Source organism: Neoarius graeffei, chromosome 7 (assembly GCF_027579695.1).
Source record: "Neoarius graeffei isolate fNeoGra1 chromosome 7, fNeoGra1.pri, whole genome shotgun sequence".
NCBI lineage: Eukaryota > Metazoa > Chordata > Actinopteri > Siluriformes > Ariidae > Neoarius > Neoarius graeffei.
Window position 1 is genome coordinate 41874755 of NC_083575.1, and position 6421 is coordinate 41881175.

Here is a 6421-nt window from a genome sequence, read left to right on the forward strand (position 1 = left end):
TCTGAATAAGAGGGAGAGGGAGAAAGGGAAGTAGGTTTGGAAAATAGAAGGAAAGAGAGAGGAGGACAAAGAATGAGAAAACGGAGAAGAAAGTGAGTAAGAGGAGGGGGCTTAAGACATGGGAGGGGCAAAAAACAGCTGTACTCTCTTGAGCCTTACACTTGTTTAGAATGTGACCACTGGGATTATCACAGTCTTACAGGTGGCATTTGAAGAAGAATTTATAGTCAATCCTAAAATTAAAATGGAAAAAATGGGGAGGAAGGTACAAACAATGTCCTTAATCATCTGTGCCTCCTGATTCTGACTCCATAAAGCTTTCACTTGTAAATTTTAAGCTTATCAGGTATAATAATAATTCATTATGTCATGTAAATATAAATAATATAAATTAAATACACGCTATAATATCAGTAAATTCCACAAGTGAAGAAATTCTTTCCAATTTTGTTTCTTTTTATGGGTGCAAGAGAGTTCTCATCTCATCTCATTATCTCTAGCCGCTTTATCCTTCTACAGGGTCGCAGGCAAGCTGGAGCCTATCCCAGCTGACTACGGGCGAAAGGCAGGGTACACCCTGGACAAGTCGCCAGGTCATCACAGGGCTGACACATAGACACAGACAACCATTCACACTCACATTCACACCTACGGTCAATTTAGAGTCACCAGTTAACCTAACCTGCATGTCTTTGGACTGTGGGGGAAACCGGAGCACCCGGAGGAAACCCACGCGGACACGGGGAGAACATGCAAACTCCACACAGAAAGGCCCTCGCCGGCCCCGGGGCTCGAACCCAGGACCTTCTTGCTGTGAGGCGACAGCGCTAACCACTACACCACCGTGCCGCCCTGCAAGAGAGTTATTCTGGGATAAATGATTGTTCAGTTATTTCGACTATTTAATTATTACCTTTTATGTGCGCAGTAAACAGTGCTCTCTTTATAATAATAATAATAATAATAATAATATGGGATAATAATAATATAGGCAGCACACTGAGCAATCATATTTGAATTATGGCAACTCAATATGGCAACTCTCATGTGTCACATCTGAAGGTGGGGTTGAAACTTTTAAACCCAGACGGTTTAAAAAGTACAAGGTTCAGAAGTATATCTGCATAAATGCATATACCTTGGGTGTACACATGTAAAAAGGAGCAATCTGAAACTTGGTGACTGTCAGTATAGCTGATCAGTTTAAGCACAGTTAACTGTTAACTGTATGAAAACCTGTGTTCCTGAACCAGTTTTGAAGAATCAATGCAGTAATTAGCATTTCATCCATATGATTAGGTAAGAGTAGCCCTCTAGTTGTCAATTTAATAAAACAAGTCAGCAAATAGTGTTAAAAACACACAAGAAGTGAGATACCCTTAATTACCTAATTACCCTTAAAAACTTTAATTTTGAGTCACTCTACCTGCAAAATAAAACACATTGCATTAGTGGGTAATAAAATATTATAATTATAATTATAATGCATGAGTGTCAGTAGAGAATTCTGTTATAGAGGTTATGCAGCTGATATGAACCAGATGAGAGTGGGGTTATGGTATCCTCTGGCATCACAGCACAGCAGTACATAACCACCCAGTGGGGTTGTTATTTGTGTGGCAGAGGCCATCATGAAGGACTATCATCAGTGTAGCTCACTCTATTCAGATATGCAAGTCTAAAGTCAAAAAAAGTAAAAGTCCCTTCCATGCCAGGATCTGGTCTTCCCAGGCAGTCTCCTGTCCCAGTACTAACCAGCTTTTTGAGGCGCATGGGTGCGGTGCCAATCTCCGTTTCCATAGCCCTCGGCTTCTCGCCTATACAGCTAGGGTTACAGTGGGGGGCTAGTCCTCTGGTAACCGCCAGAGTTTGACTTCCCCACTCACATCTGTATTGCAGCATGCCTTGCCAGATGGCAGTAGGTACCATTTTTATGATGATCTTTGGTATGACCCAATCGCGAGTAGAACTCATGATCTCCTGGTTGAAAGGTGGACACGCTAACCCCTAGACCAGCTCATGGTATACAAGTATATGTCAAGGACAAATCCAGAACAACTAAATTGGTATATGTGGTATTACTGATATCTAGCAAAATAGGCAGTACAATACAATAAGTAAGATAGACTGTTGTGTGTCAAAATCCCAGGAGAGCATCAGTTTCTGAAATACTCAAACCAGTCCATTTGGCACAAACAGCCATTCCATGGTTAAAGTCAAAGATATCAGATTCTCCCCATGATGCTTGATGTGAACATTAACTCAATCTTGACCTGTATCTGCATGAGTTTTTTTGTGTTGAGTTGCTGCCACATGATTGACTCCTTAGATAACTGCATAAATGAGTAGGTATTCCTATTAAAGTGGACGGTGAGTGTATAAAGAAAATCCTGACTGTTTGAAATCTGGGTGAAAAATTATGGAATATATTCACAGTGAATGTCATTTTAATTTGTACTATTGCTGTCTTACATGACATTACATTACATATTAAAGCCTTTTAATTAATATTCTAGTGCAGTTACATTTGTAATGTTATTTCAGTATGTTCTTTGGTGCCATTTTTTCAATCTCATCAAGCCCCCAAACCAGTTTCCCATAAGCATGGGACACAAAAATAAATGTATGTATAGTCACCAATTACCTGTTAGTACCACCTCTGTAAAAAGAAAGAAATCTTTGACAGCTTATGTCCACAGGTGGCAAAACATGTCACACAAAATGTTCTCTCTAAGAATCTTAAACGAGGATATATTCTTTTTTCCACAAATGTATTAAGAATAAAGGAGCCTCTCAAAAGGAGAGAAGACAGTAAAAGAAAAGAAAGAAAAGAAATGATGAGATTACTGAGAGAAAGAGAGGTGGCTAAGAAAAAGAATACATAAGAAGCTACAATTTGAAAAATGCATCAAGTCTATACCTCTGCCATTTCTCATTGTGGTGTCCATGGATGGTGCAGGCAGATAGAGACAGTGTGTGCATAGACAAAACACACAAGAGGTAATACAGAGGTTCATCTGCATTGTTCATACATGTCATCAAGGGTTGTTGGAAAGCAGTCCCACTCACCTTAATGAAAGGATATCATAAACACACACAAGAATGGCTACAGGAATTAGCTAGGAATATGCTGGCAAGAGTAGCTCAATGTTCTTGCATACTCTGAAGGAGCAGAGGTAGTAATATAGTTCAAATATTACCTTATATTCACCACCCTAAAGACTGCATGGTATTTTTCCTTTTGTTGTTGTTGTTTGTTTGTTTGTTTGTTTGTTTGTTTGTTTTGCAGAGATACAATTTTCCTCAATAAATAAATGACCAAGTATAATATTTTTGTCTTATTTGTTTAACTGGGTTCTCTTTATCTACTTTTAGGACTTGTGTGAAAATCTGATGATGTTTAAGGGCATATTTATGCAGAAATATAGAAAATTCTAAAGGGTTCACAAACTTTTAAGCACCACTGTATAATGTACACATCTAATGTACTGTAAGCTACAGGAGTGGATTGCTGTAGTAATTTTAGTAATTCATAATTGTAGTCTAAGACTATTTTACAAAAGGTTTTGCCTTGACTTTTATGTTGTCTTCACTATGAATTCACATGTAAATGATGGTCCAGTTGTTAGTGTCAATAATTAAGAAAAATTATATGACCTGTCGCATGGATTTGTAATTTATCTGTTTCTTGCTAACCCCTGTGGAGACACACTTTAGTGTTTACTACTGAAATTGTTTTGCTATGAAAATGTTATAATTATAATTTTTTGAGCAGACCTATCCTGAACTCACAAAAAAACAAAAACAAAACCATTGATTGGCCTATGGGGCCAATCAAGCACAATCATATCATGGTCAGCAAACCATTTAGTCATAGTTTTGGCACTGTGGGCAGGTGCTAAGTCCTGCTGGAAAAGGAAATCGGCATCTCCATAAAGCTCACCAGCAGATGGAAGCATGAAGTGCTCTAAACTCTCCTGGTAGATGACCACGTTGACTTTGGACTTGATAAAACACAGTGGACCAACACCAGCAGATGACATAGCACCCCAGATCATCACAGACTGCGAAAACTTCACAGCAGACTTCAAACACCTTGGATTCTGTGCCTCTCCACTCTTCCTCCAGACTCTAGGACCTTGATTTCCAAATGAAATGCAAAATTTACTTTCACCTGAAAAGAGGACTTTGGACCACTGAGCAACAGTCCAGTCCTTTCTCTCCTTAGTCCAGGTAAGTTGCTTCTGACGTTGTCTCTGATTCAGGAGTGGCTTGATATTAGGAATGCGACACTTGTAGCCTCTTTCCTGAAAACGTCCATGTGTGGTGGCTCTTATGCACTGACACCAACCCCAGTCCACTCCTTGTGAAGCTCTTCCAAGTTTTTGAATTGACTTTTCTTGACAATCCTCTCAACACTACTGTCATCCCTGTTGCTTGTGCACCTTTTCCAGCCAGCCTTATTAGCAATGATCTTCTGTGGCTTATCCTCCTTGTGGAGGGTGTCGATGATTGTCTTCTGGACAAAGGTCAAGTCAGCAGTCTTCTCCATGATTGTGGTTGCGTGCACTGAACTAGACGGAGAGATAGACGGTATTTATACTGTTTTACTCAAACTCGAAGTGAAATATTTTGGGATGTTTTTAGGCCATAATTATCCAAACTAAAATAGAAAAATGCTTGAAACATTTTAGGTCACGTGTAATGAGTCTAGAATATATTAAAATTTCACTTTACAACCCCAATTCCAAAAAAGTTGGGACAAAGTACAAATTGTAAATAAAAACAGAATGCAATGATGTGGAAGTTTCAAAATTCCATATTTTATTCAGAATAGAACATAGATGACATATCAAATGTCTAAACTGAGAAAATGTATCATTTAAAGAGAAAAATTAGGTGATTTTAAATTTCATGACAACAACACATTTCAAAAAAGTTGGGACAAGGCCATGTTTACCACTGTGAGACATCCCCTTTTCTCTTTATAACAGTCTGTAAACGTCTGGGGACTGAGGAGACAAGTTGCTCAAGTTTAGGGATAGGAATGTTAACCCATTCTTGTCTAATGTAGGATTCTAGTTGCTCAACTGTCTTAGGTCTTTTTTGTCGTATCTTCTGTTTTATGATGCGCCAGATGTTTTCTATGGGTGAAAGATCTGGACTGCAGGCTGGCCAGTTCAGTACCCGGACCCTTCTTCTACGCAGCCATGATGCTGTAATTGATGCAGTATGTGGTTTGGCATTGTCATGTTGGAAAATGCAAGGGCTTCCCTGAAAGAGACGTCGTCTGGATGGGAGCATATGTTGCTCTAGAACCTGGATATACCTTTCAGCATTGATGGTGTCTTTCCAGATGTGTAAGCTGCCCATGCCACATGCACTAATGCAACCCCATACCATCAGAGATGCAGGCTTCTGAACTGAGCGCTGATAACAACTTGGATCGTCCTTCTCCTCTTTAGTCCGAATGACACGGCGTCCCTGGTTTCCATAAAGAACTTCAAATTTTGATTCGTCTGACCACAGAACAGTTTTCCACTTTGCCACAGTCCATTTTAAATGAGCCTTGGCCCAGAGAAGACGTCTGCACTTCTGGATCATGCTTAGATACGGCTTCTTCTTTGAACTATAGAGTTTTAGCTGGCAACGGCGGATGGCACGGTGAATTGTGTTCACAGATAATGTTCTCTGGAAATATTCCTGAGCCCATTTTGTGATTTCCAATACAGAAGCACGCCTGTATGTGATACAGTGCCGTCTAAGGGCCCGAAAATCACGGGCACCCAGTATGGTTTTCCGGCCTTGACCCTTACGCACAGAGATTCTTCCAGATTCTCTGAATCTTTTGATGATATTATGCACTGCAGATGATTATGTTCAAACTCTTTGCAATTTTACACTGTCAAACTCCTTTCTGATATTGCTCCACTATTTGTCGGCGCAGAATTAGGGGGATTGGTGATCCTCTTCCCATCTTTACTTCTGAGAGCTGCTGCCACTCCAAGATGCTCTTTTTATACCCAGTCATGTTAATGACCTATTGCCAATTGACCTAATTTGGTCCTCCAGCTGTTCCTTTTTTGTACCTTTAACTTTTCCAGCCTCTTATTGCCCCTGTCCCAACTTTTTTGAGATGTGTTGCTGTCATGAAATTTCAAAATGTCTCACTTTCGTTTATGTTCTATTGTGAATACAATATCAGTTTTTTAGATTTGGAAATTATTGCATTCCGTTTTTATTTACAATTTGTACTTTGTCCCAACTTTTTTGTAATCGGGGTTGTACATAACTGAATGAACTTTTTCACAATATTCAAATTTTCTGAGATGCACTAGTAATACAGTAAACAGTGACAACATGGCAAACATGAACATAGAGGTAGGTAAGAATAAATACTAGGAAGTTATAATGATTTTTT